At 42.3% G+C, this 14,795-nt stretch overlaps 1 protein-coding gene across 2 annotated transcripts in view; it reads right to left on the bottom strand.

Moving 5' to 3' along the window:
• The window catches only part of HMGA2 (high mobility group AT-hook 2), a 129,025-nt gene that overhangs the window by 60,931 nt on the left and 53,299 nt on the right, over window positions 1–14,795 (bottom strand). The window lies entirely within an intron of this gene.

Here is a 14,795-nt window from a genome sequence, read left to right as displayed (position 1 = left end):
GTGGTTACTTAGGCGGCAAAAGTGTTGAGAGGTAAAACGTGATAGTTCATGATGGAACTGCAAATGTCAGCTTGCCTAAGATGCAGTGGGATATTTGTAAATTCAATGAAAACTATCCAGGGATGAAAAGTCTTTAATTCTCATCATAAAAATAACACAGTCTGAAAAATAATCACTTTCTTCCTCAGAATGTAAAATCCTAAAGGGTACAGACCAAGGTAAAATGTCTAGCATGCAGAGAATGGTCTAGAGTGAAGTAGGCTTTTCCTCAATAAGCATCTAGAAACTTGGCCAGAAAGTGTCCACTTAATTCCCTCGGCCAATTCTTCTCGTCCAGAGATAAGCTTGATCCAAACCCTGTCTCCCTCTACGCAAACCTTCTGCAATTCAGAAAATATCTTGCAATTATCACATCATAGGGCAGATTTTCCCAAGTGTACAGGTCCTGTGATGACAGAGAAGGCCAATGAAGTAATGGAGTGAATTCTGAAGCAGGGGAAAGTAGGACCTGAAGCCATTATGGTGGGGTGGTGGGGGGGAGTTCATGTAGGTACTACAGGGAATAAATAAATATTGAAAAGGACTTGCTCCCCAACATGTCATAAACTACAAGCTATGAAACAGAAGTACATTTGGAAACATTTGGATATTTGACTAAACCTTTAAGTTTTCATCTGTTTGGAGGCATGAGTTATAATCAGACAAGGGGCAAAACAGGAAGACCAGAGCTGTTGCAGTTTGCCACACATAGTTGGAATCTGGCTCCATTATCCTCTAACAATGTAACTTCCCTGACCCTCAGTTTCCTCATCTGTGAGATGGGAATAATCATAGCACGATTCTGCAGGGTTGCCAGGAGGATTAAGGACGATGTGAGTCAAGTGCTTGACGTAGTTGGTACACAAAACATAGTTGCTATCGCTCGGGTCATAACAGATAAAAACGAAATTTCAGCCCTTAAAGGATGTCAAATATATGCAATAATAATACGTATGGAACACCAGAATATTTAATAACATCGATATTTAAAAACTCACAAAGCTTTCTTAAAGGAAAAAAACAATGCCTTGCTGGCACCTTTTCGGGACTGGCGTCCTGGGCTGTGCAGGAAACATCAGCCACTGCAGGCTTCTGCTGAGACTGGGAAGCTCCACTCTGCGAGAGCTGCAAAAGTCATCGCAAAGACTGGAACACTGGTTCACGATTTACCATAGATTATACCGAACTGATGACAACAAATAGCATCAATCAAAAAACAAAACCTCAAAGAAAATGACTACAACACGGCTCAGCTGAAGAGAATGATTTTTTACCCAGTTGTGCTAGCTGTCAAACTTCCCCTGCCTGACCGACAGCACATGTATATTGAAACCTGACTGTGGAAGGGATCTTTGGGGGCTATGAAACAGCATCACCACATCTGAGCTGGAAAGCAGGCTGGTATCATGTTTGTTACCTAATGGGATCTGAACCTCACACTGAAACATCTTCACTAAACCAGCTCACATCAGAAGTAAAATGCAGATGCAAATGTGGTAGCTTGTGCAAATGTGAAACCATTGTGCCACTCTTTCCTACGGATGAATCAGTTAACTTTCTTATTTCTCCAGAAGAAAAGATAAGCATTGCTCCTTATCCAGCATCACTCACCCTAATATCCCTTTTGAATTTTAAAACTCTGTTTTAAAAGATTCTTCCTCCCTTTGTGCTCTCGCTGACCAATCCTTTCTTGTCCCTTTTCCTGGACTCTCCCCTTTAAGATGGAGCATAAGAAAACGCGTCAGAAGTAAACAGAATACCTCTATTAGGATGCCTGAAACTCTACTTGTTAATCACAAAGATTTCCAGTTAAAATAAGATTTGTTTTCTTTGAAACTCATAAAATGATACAGATAACACGACTGCCTGTCTCTAGTTCGTGATGTCAGGTTTTTTTCCATCAACAACTAGTGTGATCATTCTGACCATACTTGTCACTCCTTTGCAGGAATCAGGTTTCCGTGAACCACATCTCCATTCTTCTTAGGAGGAGTCAGTGAGCGACAGAGACTGAGGCTGCCCTGTGAAGTCTGGCACTGACAACATAGCTAAGGATGAACCAGGCAGAGCAGCCGATGGAAGTGTTTGCTTCCACACTCATTCATCCCAACGACCAGATATTTTGGGCAATTAAATGCCAGCATGTAAGAAAGATCTCTAAATCAGATTCTTCATGCAGTGTTCCTCCAATGTTTAATCAATTAGGAAAACACAGACCTCCCCACAGGCTGCAGAGCTACTGTAGATCCGTTTATAGAACCATCTTTTGTCCAAGAAAGGCCTGCAATTGGCCAGTGACTTACGCGCCACAGCAAAGGTCAGGAGATCTGCTTCTAGAAACGGCAGTGCCACACACACACTGAAACGTACAGTCACAAAAAGAAAGGAGAGGCAAGACTAAGAGGAAGCAGGGAAAAACAGACAGAGAAAGAGAAGGAGAGAGAAAGCACTACACCTCGGACCACAGCAGCTTTGTGACCCCTCTGGTAATGTTACCCAGTTTTGTTTATCATGAAAAGATCCCATTAATGCCTCAGCCCCATCAAACAGCAGACCAAGTCCATGAATGGCACCTATCAGAGCCCAGGGTAAATCCAATGATTAGAGGGAATTCGCCAAAGGGCCTTTGTAGCTGAGAAAAATGCCTACTCCAGAGAGGAATGCAGAAAATTCCTGGGAGCACAGGCCCTCCTTTGTTGGCAGTCTGGCGGTATTCTGGAGCAAATAAAGGGACACAAATGGGATCTTAGATGCAATGAACATTTGAAGAAAATGTTTTTCAAAGACCTCCTTGAAACATTCCTTTTAAAAGCCCCAAAACTATTACTCCGATAAAGATGAACTACAGAACTTCTCCCCAAACCAACACTTTATGGTACTGCATAACCTTGGGGATTCTCCACAGGAACATAGTTTTCGTTAGAACCCCTTTGTGCCGCTGAGTTTCTTTCCTGGTTAAACAGTAAACCAAAGTTAAGGCTTTACAGATAAGAAAACACACACGTGTGTACACACATTCACTCACGCACCTCAAATTTACTGGCAGAATAAACGGAGATTTATCATAACATAAAGGCATCCGCAAGGAAACAGGATAGCACAGAATACTGAATTGAATGCATTAACCAAACTAGGCCAGAACAAAGCGTACAGAATATGCTGAGCTGTCACCATTATCAAAACACGCATACAGCCAACCAGAAGGAAAATCCGCTGGGCAGACCGAATAGGACGAAGAAGGGAAAGGAAGGTGTGAGGACTCCAGACATCAGTGAGCTTTGCTCTCGTTTATTTTGCGCACAAGAGCAATGTCTGTTTCCTGAAACCCCCTCCATGAAGTACATACAGCACAAGCACCAGGCCTTATGCTGTTTTTACCATTCAGCAGCCTGGGTCTACCAGAGCATACAAAAGGAATGTCAGGCCTATTAGACATCTTTTAGTGTGTTTTCCTGGAGAAAACAGCATCTTTCAGTTTTGTCTGGTGAGGAGAAGCTGCGACAACAGAAAGTGAATCAGAATGCTAAGGTACAGTGGCGTTTTAAACCTTAAGCCTCAGCCAGTTGTCAGGAAGGCATTTGGCACATCTGAATTTCTCATTTCTCTAAAGAGGTTTCCCCCCCTCTGCCTAAGGCCCAAACAATTTTAATGACTTTTCTGTACAATGTGCCCCTAAGTGTAATACCTTTCCTCATAAATCTTGTTATAGACTTATTTTATGCTCCATTTTAATGTTTGCTGGGTTGAGGGAGGAGCAGAGTAATAATCATGTAATTCTAGTTGAAGGCTTTCCTCCCCTTTCTCTTGGACTGAAATCTAATAAAATATTATTTATTTGCATCTTTGGAGAGCTATTCACTAACATTTTTCAAAACTGTAGTAAAGTGGTTGCAAAGGTGGTGTCTTTATTGCTTTGCAAATGTTGTTCCTTTTATTATTTGTTTTAAATGGCATTTTACTGGTACCAGTGGATTTACATTATGAAGCGGTATTAGGATGCTATTTGGGGTATACACAACAAGTCCAAACCTTGGGATTGTGCTTCTCACACTCCCTTATGTTTGCCCAGGCAACCATATAAAACACTTTCCCCAGACTTCCCTTCCCAATAATTGAGCGTACATAATTGTGGGGTTATTGCATCACTGTTTATGACCAGCCTTGCCCTTTCTGAGAGCTACTCCAATAAGTCTCTACCTTGGGGTGTACTCCCATAAAGTGTATACATCTGTGCTCCAAAATGGAGAGGTCAACTTTACTTTTGCATCATTAAATAAATAGTTTTGCAAACACTAATGAATACAATACTTTCTCAACATACATGATGGCTTGAAAAACAATTGGCATACTTTCCTGATGCATTTTGCAAATTTCCTCTGTGTCTGGACTGAAAAAGCTGTAGTATTCGAGTTCTTATGGATAAAATGCTTACTTTTGCCAATGTGAAAAAAAAAACCCCATTGGAAAGAAATGTCCAGAGCAGAAATAAATTTAAGCACAAGACAAAGTAAGTGCTCTCAGCAACCCCGATTCAGGGTTCCCTATAAATGGAGTGTACCTCTCCACCACTGCAGAGTGCTCTGAAATCTTGCCAAATGCATAAATCCTGGAAACATCTTCTAAAAGATAAGAATGAGCTTGGAAAATAGATCATCAAAGAAATATGCAGTGCCTATAAAACAAACCACACACATACACACACAATTTTCATTTACCAGATCCTCTTTCACAAATCTAGCAGATGGTAGAGTTTTAAAACTGAGTTCTTCAAACTGCAATCTGATTTTCTATTTAAACCAGAATCCTCAGCATGTTAAAAAAAATATGCAGTGGATATAATACAAACACCAGAGGCACATAACCCTGCTCATGTTAAGTTGGCCAATAGAAGAGAAGAAAAATTAATAAGAGATATGAATTCAAAACCATAACAGTAATTGTTGGGTATATAATTTTTCACTCCTCTATATCATTTCTCTATAGTACTACAATCTCAAAAAAAAAAAGCAAATTAAAAAATACCATCACAAACATTCTCCTTCAGCTAGTGACATTTTTGGGTGCTCTGAGCAAAAACAAACATGATGATAAGGAACAGCTTATCCTGTGCAGACTGGACTCTAACTAGAGCTGGAAAGTCAGACATCAGTCTTGCTTTTGCTCCTCCTGGAAGTCTCAAACCATTCCAATATTTTTCCCTTTTGATCCCTATCCCCCAAAACTGGACCAATTAAACTTTTTGTCACTTCGTTGCTTAATTCTTGGAACTACAGCTCTGATTTAGCTCTTTGTCACTAGTCACTCTCAGGCCAGCTGTAAACCATGAAGGTGGGTTCAAATAGAAGAGGGTTCTAAGCAGCCAGTTCTGGAACCCTACACTGTTCACATACGGATGAACATCTTGAATAAGGAGGTGGTTGCAAAAACAAGTTTTGTTCGGCATCCATTTACAAATACCAAAATGCAAAACCTCTAAGTGGACTCAACGCTACCTTTTTTTTTTTTTTTTTTTCACATTTTAAACTTGCGCTCTCTGGAAGAAAAACAAATCATGTTAAAGATATAAAAACTGTAACCAAAGACGTGATTTGTTCTTTTCGAGTGGATCTGTTTGGCCTGTATTCAGACAATGCTGAATTCTGGAGTGCCCTGTTGTGGCAGATCTGGTGGTGAGGCTGAGTGCCTCAGTTCTTAGCTGTGACCACACCGACAGGGAGACACAGCAGACGTTGCAATGAACAAACGGGTCTTGCAGTGGCCCTTAAAGGTCCTCCTGTACTAACAGCAATTAGAGAGCCGAGCTGTAATTTCACCCCTCCTTCACGCCGGACCTTGTCTCCACTTCTACAGGAAATGGGGGCTGAGTTAGTGGGGCATGACTCTAATAGGAATCTGTGACTGTGGAGCAGTGCAACCATCAGTATAAATCTGTCATAGACACACTCGCAGAGGAAGAAGGACTTCCATACACTGCAGCCTTTACACTTTTTGATGCAGATACAGATTTATGGCACATGGGAAGCAGAGAGCCTTTGAGCCAAAGGGGCCCTGTGAATCAAGGCCATTTTGTAGGTTTCCGCCGCTCCAAAGAGCTATACATTTATAATTGTGCTTCAAGTCAGCCTCCTTCCAGCCCCAGGAGGCAGCACCATTTGCTTGAAATAAAACTGAGGACTTTTCCCAACAGCTGGTCAGCTCGAGTTTTAAGTTTTAACAACAGGATGAATGGATCGAGGACGGGTGAAGGGATCAAAAAGCATTATGCCAGACTTCCAGAGACCCTTCCCCAACGACCCCGTTCCCATGTACCGGCGTCATTCAGAGATGATGAACTCCGCTTTGAGGAGTCCCCTTGCATTGTTCACTCAACACAGATGACTCTTTCACCAAGATCCTTACAAACAATCCAATTGAGACCTTGAGGAAATGTCTAAAAAAGTTCCAGACAAGAAAAGAAAAAAGGAGTCAGCTAGAAGTAAACTAAAAGGCAGGCCAGAGTTGGTGTTAATTAATTAAAAACACAATTTCAAAGCATCTCTAATAGAAGGCTTCCTCCATGCAGCCAGTGTCTGATTCAGGGAGTGACTGAAGTAACAAAATCACAGTTGGGACGACTCTCGTGGTGCTGGCAGGCCAAGTTCAATATTTTCCCTATGAGGCATGCCTGTACTATAAAAAGAATGTGATGTTTGAAAATGAGTGTCTCTGCTCTCTGTGTGCTGGCATTAAAAGCCTTTCCTAGCCCTCCTGCTACATTTCGAGAGTACAGTATGAATCACAATCATGTGGCGAGCACCTCTTTGCCAAATTCTTTCATGCTGCTACCACGGTGCGTTCCCTCTCAGGCTTCTGCCAGCAGCCTCTGTCCCCCAGCCAAGATCATCAGCGTGAGCGTCGGTGGAGGGGCAGAGCACTGCGCTCCACATTCACCAACGAGGAGGCAAGCAGGCACGTTATTGTAAAAACCATAATCGCTGAATTGACCGAGTGCACAGGAGGGGGCAGGAGTCAGCCGAGGGATGAAGCAAAGAGGCTGGAGAGAAAGGACGAGGCACACAAAAGGGAGTGACATTTTTGGAGTGTAGCCTCTGAGTCAGGCATGGGGTTGGGCTCTTTAAATTCTCGCTCTCATGTAATCCTCCTGAGAAATGACCACCGATACTATGCGTGAGGAAGGCGAGGCCCACAGGTATTAGGGAAGGGGCTTGCTGCGTCCCAGAGCAACGGGCGGCCCAGCTTAGACTGGAACCCAACCTTGTGTCCCTGTCTGCACTTCTGATTCCGCATCTCAGACTTGGAGATGCCAGAAACTGCTCCTCCGTCGTCTTGATCTTTTTAATATTTAAGCTACTCTCACAACTCCCACTGTCCTCTAAATGCACATAATGCCATTCTCAACCATACATGTTTATTAAAATATCTGTCAGCCAGATTAACAACCGTAGGACCCATCTTCAACAGCCATGACCACAGAACCCACCTCAAGCCTAACAGTCATCCCCAAATGCTTCTCCAGCGTCACAAAGGGAACTGGGAGGGTGTATGGAGGAAAATATTATTCCAGTTCAACATCATGAATCACTGCTGATGGAACCACTCAGAGTTTATCCCCTACTTACATCTGCATTTCCTTTGTGTTCATTTATTGCTGTGATTAACTACAGATTAATCGACTTGCCAGTTTTCTGGCCAAGTCTTGAGGAAGCCTAACACCATTTGGCCCCTAAGAGGCAGAAACGGATCACGAAACCAGGAGGCTCTCGGGAGTTAACAAAGCTTGTTTATCCCAGTGTTCTAAGTGGTCTGTTAGGTGCAAGGGTTTGGAATCAAAAACAGTGCTGGAGGGAGCTGAGTCACAATGCTTCCTTCACATGAAAAAGACAACCTGTTCCAACGGCTGGGAAGAGGAAGAGATGGAAGAGAAGGAGAGAAGGGCTCAATTCACATGCAAGAGTGTACAGAGATGCAGTAAAGTGGAGCTCTCAATCTCAGCCCAATTCAAGGACTTAGCCCTTCATGGAGTTCCAGTCTACCCGAAAGCAGAGTAGGGGCAGGGGTTGGGGATGTGGATTTTTGTGGCACATGTAGCCAGCTTGAGTCAGTAGCGTAATATGGCTGCCAAAAAAAAAAAAGATTTACATCTTAGGCAGTATTATAGAAATATAATATTTAGAATAATACTAGGTGGTGCTCTCACTCTGCATTGATCAAATCAAAAGAATCTACTTATTAACGAAAGAATGGGATTCAAAAAGGATTCAAAACCAAGATCTATTACTTTCTTCAGTCTGTCATTCATTTAACAGGCATAATTTGTACAACTCTTATGTCTCAGGCACTGTTAAAGGCTGGACAGACAAGATACACAACACAAGGTCTCTGCCCTATTGGAGCTGAATACAGTGAAACACTAAGATGTTTTAAGTGCTACACTTAAATAGTGGCTTGTACTTGGTAACTACAAACTTTATAGCATAATAATTTTCAAGATTTGGGCAACCCTCACCTTGCTTAGTGTTTCTGCTGATAAATTAGTCCACAGGAATCTGTAAGATTCTTTGCTACTTAACTACTCTATGAGTTGGTGATGTTGCCGTACGGATCCATATTTGTAGCAATTATGGAAGAAATAAAGTGGGTAAGCAGTTGTGGGAAGACAGTCTGGATATTCTTTAGTGAAGAAAACAGAAGAAGTTTGCAGACTGATGCGCCATATAAGTGGGGTTAGGGTGTAGAAAGAAACAGGTAGTCAGACAGGACAGCTTTGAAGCCGACCTGCCTTGCCTGGCTCTATCACTTACTTACTAGCTGCTGAATTCCCCAGAAGATTATTTTACCAATCCATGCCTTGGTTTCTTCATCAGTAAACTCGGGATGATGATAGTACTACCTCACTGAGTTACTGTGAGAAAGAAATGAGGTAATCCTCACAACGGCCCTGATATGTACTTTCCCATGACCTAACCCACTTTCAAACTAAGATTTGTCAACAACTACCTACCTCCCTCTTTAAAGTCATACCCCGATCCATTCACCATTCTGCAACACTAGAATATTCCGTCCTACACCTTGCGGGCCTCTTGTACTGGGTTTCAGTTGGCATTCCAGGAATGGAAACCCTCTAGAGTGCTCATCTGTTTTTGTCTGTGTGTATATAGTTATTTACCATATATTTACTGTAACAGGTTGTCTGGACATCTACAGTGCATCTGAGCTCTTGGTTCAGCACTGAGATCATTTTTCTGGGAAAGAGAAGGAACAAAGGCCAGATAACACTGGCAGTTCATGGCACGCTGAGGATTGTTTCATTTGTAGAAAAAAAGCCCTTTTTATTTCCTGGAACTTGAGAAAAAAAATGGTGATACTATATTAATTACAACAATAAGTCTTATCAAAGCCCAGATGAAAGAAGTCTTAAGTAGCTAGTTGGATACTAGAGTTGATGTAATGAGAATAATATAAAAGTTTAGGAGGTTAAAATAGGCCCAATTAATATTTTTTTTTGTTTTTCTTAAAGATTGGCACCTGAGCTAACAACTGTTGCCAATCTTTTTTTTTTCTGTTTTATCTCTTCAAACGCCCCTGTACATAGTTGTATATCTTAGTTGCAGGTCCTTCTAGTTGTGGGATGTGGGACGCCACCTCAACGTGGCCTGACGAGTGGTGCCATGTCCGCACCCGGGATCCGAACCCTGGGCCGACGCAACGGAGTGCGCGAACTTAACCACTCGGCCACGGAGCCGACCCCTCCAATTAATATTTATTTTAAGAAATGTTTAATACCTTAATATTTTGGTGTAGATAGGAGTAGGGTGACAGTAAAATTCAAAAATATAATAAAACAAGACATCAACAGTCTAGTCCTTCTTAAGTATAAGCTGAACAGGAGCGCACCTCTAAAAGGGGATGGTGGTCCCCGGGTCCATGAGTCATCTTTGTTACAAATGTCATGTGAGACAGTCTGATCAAAATGCCTAGTGTGGGGCCAGCCTGGTGGCGGAGCGGTTAAGTGCGCACCTTCTGCTTCTCGGCGGCCCGGGGTTCGCCGGTTCGGATCCCGGGTGTGGACATGGCACCGCTTGGCACGCCATACTGTGGTAGGCGTCCCACGTATAAAATAGAGGAAGATGGGCACGATGTTAGCTCAGGGCCAGGCTTCCTCAGCAAAAAAGAGGAGGACTGGCAGTAGTTAGCTCAGGGCTAATCTTGCTCAAAAAAAAAAAAAAAAGCCTAGTGCGCTGCAGGCACTCTATACACATTGCTGAATGAACCAGTGAGTTAAAGGCACAAACAGAGTTTTATTCAAGTTTCTTTTTAAGAAAATATCTGTGCCTCCCTAATTCACAAACTACATCCTATGCTCCTAAACTGCTACAGAAAAGGGCATTAACCACCTCAGAAAAACCAACTGCTTTTTCTCGTAGTCTTTGTGATGGTGTGTGTGTATGTCTCTGTGTGTGTGTGTTGTGTGTGTGTAAGTGAGAAAGATCAAGAGGAAGCTCTAAAACCTAATGGGTGACCCAAAAGACACAATACTTTTCGGTCAAACCCAAAGACGACATGATGGCATGACTAGAACGATAAACTCAAAAGCTGTTTTTTTAAAAAAAAAGCTTGTCTATGGCAGGCTATACTGACTACAGACATCTTCCTATTGAAGTCCTAGTGATCAAATTCCAAGGAATCTTTACTGTTTAATTATTTTAATTATAAAAGTAAAGATCTGACTACTGTTCTCTAAGACTTTTAGAATTTCACAGGTTCTAAGTTTAAAATATTTTTCTTAATATTCTTCCACATGGTGATTAGCCGGAAGGCCAACTTTAAAAGCATAGTCAAGATAAGATTTTCATTGCTTTCATCGAACTGGCTTTAAAGCAAGTCATCAAACTTCCGTCTTTGAAATTCCCCACTAAAATAACATTGATTGCACAGGGGGCCATTTGTGTAATGAGCTCTTTATAGAAAAGGCATCACTTAAATTGCCAAATAAATAGAGTGAGGTAATTGGCCTTCTACGATTCTGGGCCGTGAGGAACATGCATTACTTTCTAAATGAGCTCAAAGTCATTAAAAATCCCAAGCATTTCATAATCCAACCTATAGTTCAAGGGAGTCTGGCTTACTTATTAAGGGGCACTGGAGGAAGGCAATGAGTAACACAGGAAATGAGGAATTCAATGGACTGTGCCTTCAACTAGCAAGAGTGTGTTCAAGATAAGGCAGCAAGGGAAAGTGACCACTGCCAGCTGGCTTGTTAGTTGGCAAACTGAGAAGTTTTGTCTGGAAATGTCTCTCGAATTCAGTGGCATGCCTGGTTGGATTAACGCCTCTTCCCCAAACACTTCCGTGTTGTCTTTTAGTCAACGTCCGTCTCAGTGATTCCCTGCAAGAATGATGGATCAAGATGCAGCTCCCTCACCAGGAGGAGGAGACAGGGACCAAGGATGCTAGTCTTTATCCCTAAGTGAAATGGCAGCTTGGAAGCGGTTTGCGAACAGTCCAGTTTAAATTCGCCCAGCAGGCTTACATCTTAACACTGGGCACTCTTTTTAGTCAATGAACATTTTTAAAGAACGGCAACAAGAAAGCAACAAAGATATATACGTGAGCCAAGCTGAAAAAGTCAAAACTTTTAACCTAGTAATTTGCTTTTTTTTTTTTAAAAAAAAAGACATTTTCATGGCACAGATACCAAATTTAAAATAATTTTGAAAATGTGACTCTCAAATTATAGTCATTAGTTATAAACATCTTTTTATATTATTGTTGTGGTTAATATTATTTGAACCAAGAAACATGGGAGAAGTGGCCTGTCTTGAAATTAATTTTTAAAAAGGAAACTAGTTTGAGCTATTTAGAGCACACTGTAAGGTGCAGGAGTGCAAATCAGTTGCCTCAAAGCAAATGGTTTTCTAGCATGTTATTTATTCCCCAGGATTGCACACATTCCAGATGACATCACCAGGGCGCTAGTGCACAAGAAAATAAGCATATGAGACACACATTGGCTCATGTGGCAAATCACCGGGTTTGCCACATGGAAAAGAACAAAAACGGGGAGGGAAAACATTTTGTTTTCAATCTGCAAGGATATTAATAAAACTCAAACCCAGCAATCTGTGGCTACATTTCCCAGGAAGAAGGGTCTCTTCTCGCCAAAAGAACAGAACAACAAACTTCTGTATCTGAGAAATGCGTATCTCGTGGTGTCATTTTAAAACCCGCTACTCAGCACGACTAGGGCTGCGAGCATGTTTCTCTGAAACTTGGACACCAAGGAAGAAACTGAGGACAAATTCTACCTAAAATAATCTGCAGTTCAGAGTAAATCAATTCAATGAGTGGAACCAGACCCATTCTATGTCACAGCTTAAAATCAGAAGTTTCTCTAGATAAAATTCTAAGGAAAAAATAAACAGTGAGTCACCACTTACCGTAGCACTAAAGAGAGGATGAAGTAGAAGAATATGAAAATTTCTTAAAAGAGAAGACTTTTTATGCAAATGGAACCACAGACACCAGGGAGAAATGAAAAAAGCAAACTTTACGACGTTGAATATCAATTAAAAATAGAATCAGCTAAAAGGCTTATTATGATTTAAAACTTATTGGACACAATTGTAAGAAGATTCCAGTTTGGAAATGGTCAGTGATTAACACCATCAGTTAACACTTACATAGCACTTACAAGTGCCAGGCACAATTTGAAGGGCTTCACCTAATTAACTCACTGAATGCTCTCAACAACCCATAATAATACAATGATGACCCCATTATAATCTCCATTCTGTAGCTGAGCCAACTAAGGCCCAGAGAGATTCTGAAACTTGTCCAAGGTCACACAGGTAGTGATTCTCAGCACATATTAATCTAGATGACGCTAACTAACAAAATTTCAAAGATACCAATAAATATTGAGAATTTAGAAGCATAATTACATTAGGACATAAAAAACTTGATAGATTCACAGAGTAAAGAATTAATGCTGACCTATTCAGACTGCTTACCTTCAGGAGACAGATTATATGAACAAAAGCACAACCTTCCTTAGAAATAAAGGCCAGCACAAATAAAGTTTACATTTTGCCCTTGACAGCACAAGGAGATACACTTCTGCATTAATATTGATCAGTCACTATCAACTGAGCACCCCCAATTTGGTAAAAATGTTAATTCTTCCCAAGGGCCATGGGCGTGCACAGACATCAAAACATCACGTGAAACTATTTTTCCCAGTTTTTAATCCCTTCCTGAAATGTCTAATTTAAACGGTAATACATACAAAAAAGATAACTGGTTCCTTAATCGGTTAGAATTTATTTGGAAAGCAACATTGCTTATTATAAACTGTGCCTCTTTATGGAAACATTTAGAATTTTGAAAGAAGTAGCCTTGGCAACGACGTAGTCCAGTCTTTAATTTATAGGAGACAACAGTGACCCACGGAGATTATATTCAGCTTAGGATTAATATTAAGAGGGAGCAGGACACAGCCGGTGGCTGACGGCACAAGAGCCCTTATAAGCTGAGTGACCTGGGGCAAGTAATTTAACATCTCTAAGCCTCACCTTCCTCATCACTAAAGGGGGAAATACTTCACGGGGTTGCTGTAGAAATTAAGTGAGAGGGCAAACACAGAGTAGTTTGCACAATACCTGACATCCAGTAAGAGCTCAATAATCGGTCATTGTTGTTGTGTGATCATTTTTAGTAAGTGATTCATGACCAGTTGGTGTCAGAACCGGACGTCAATCACTTTTGGAATAAATGTTATTATAAGCTGGTTCCTTATCGCTTCCATGTACCTGGGCCTAACGGGGAGATAATCATACATCGCTAGAGTTTTCCCCAAACGTGGTGCTATTCACCGTCTCCTTTCTTCTTTTATCCCTAGAACAATCCTCCAGCCTTTTAGGAAGTGTTCTCCATCAGAATATAACTTCGAAGTTGAACACTTTAAACTGTCGGTCAGGAAGGCTCAGGATGCGCCTTCACAAGCGGGTAAACACAGGTTCAGGAAGTGGGGACCGCCACGCTTCCGCGGCTCACGTGACCCGCTTCCTCCTCATCCAACTTGGGCTCTTCCTGGAGGCGCAGGAGAGCCCGCCGTTTAATTAAACACGACAATAACGTCAGAACTGCACAGATCGTATACTCAACCTGATCTGCCTTCAGCTGTGCTGATCCCTCGTGAACAGCAGCCGTGATGGCTGACAGATCAGGTGTTTGCGATCTCTCTCCCCTGCTCTGCGTGCATCTCAAGTCCTCGTTCAAGTAAGATGAGCGATCATTGACGGAGGGCTTCCTACGCGCCACGCATCGTGCCACCAGCTGTGTTTACACTTTGTCCTGTCATTCTCACAACCACTCTCCGAGGGAGGGAGGTATTCTTCTCACCCCATTTTACAGATGAGATCACTGAGGCTGGGGAGAGTAAGTTGTCCAGGGTTACATCACTAGCAGCAGAGCTCCTAAAATCAGACAGCAGTGTGGACGGGCGCTCAGGAGACCCGGCTTGGCCACTGCCCAGAGTTGTCACATCCTCTCTCTGGGCCTCAGTTTCCCCCCTCTGGGAGGCCGCAGCCCGGCTCGCAGCTCGGGTCCCGCCTGCCCTTCCATCCTGCGGGCTGCTGCCGGCTGCCGTGGGCGGGCGTCTTTGTTTCCACGCTCAGCTGCTCTGGCCGGGCCTCCCGGCCCTGCCCTGTTTTGTTTTTGCTGCTGGACCCACTACAGACGCGCTCCTGGCAGCGCAG

This window comes from Equus caballus, chromosome 6 (genome assembly GCF_041296265.1).
Source record: "Equus caballus isolate H_3958 breed thoroughbred chromosome 6, TB-T2T, whole genome shotgun sequence".
Classification (NCBI taxonomy): Eukaryota; Metazoa; Chordata; class Mammalia; order Perissodactyla; family Equidae; genus Equus; species Equus caballus.
Note: the sequence above shows the minus strand (reverse complement) of the source record. Positions and strands in the feature narration are given on the sequence as shown.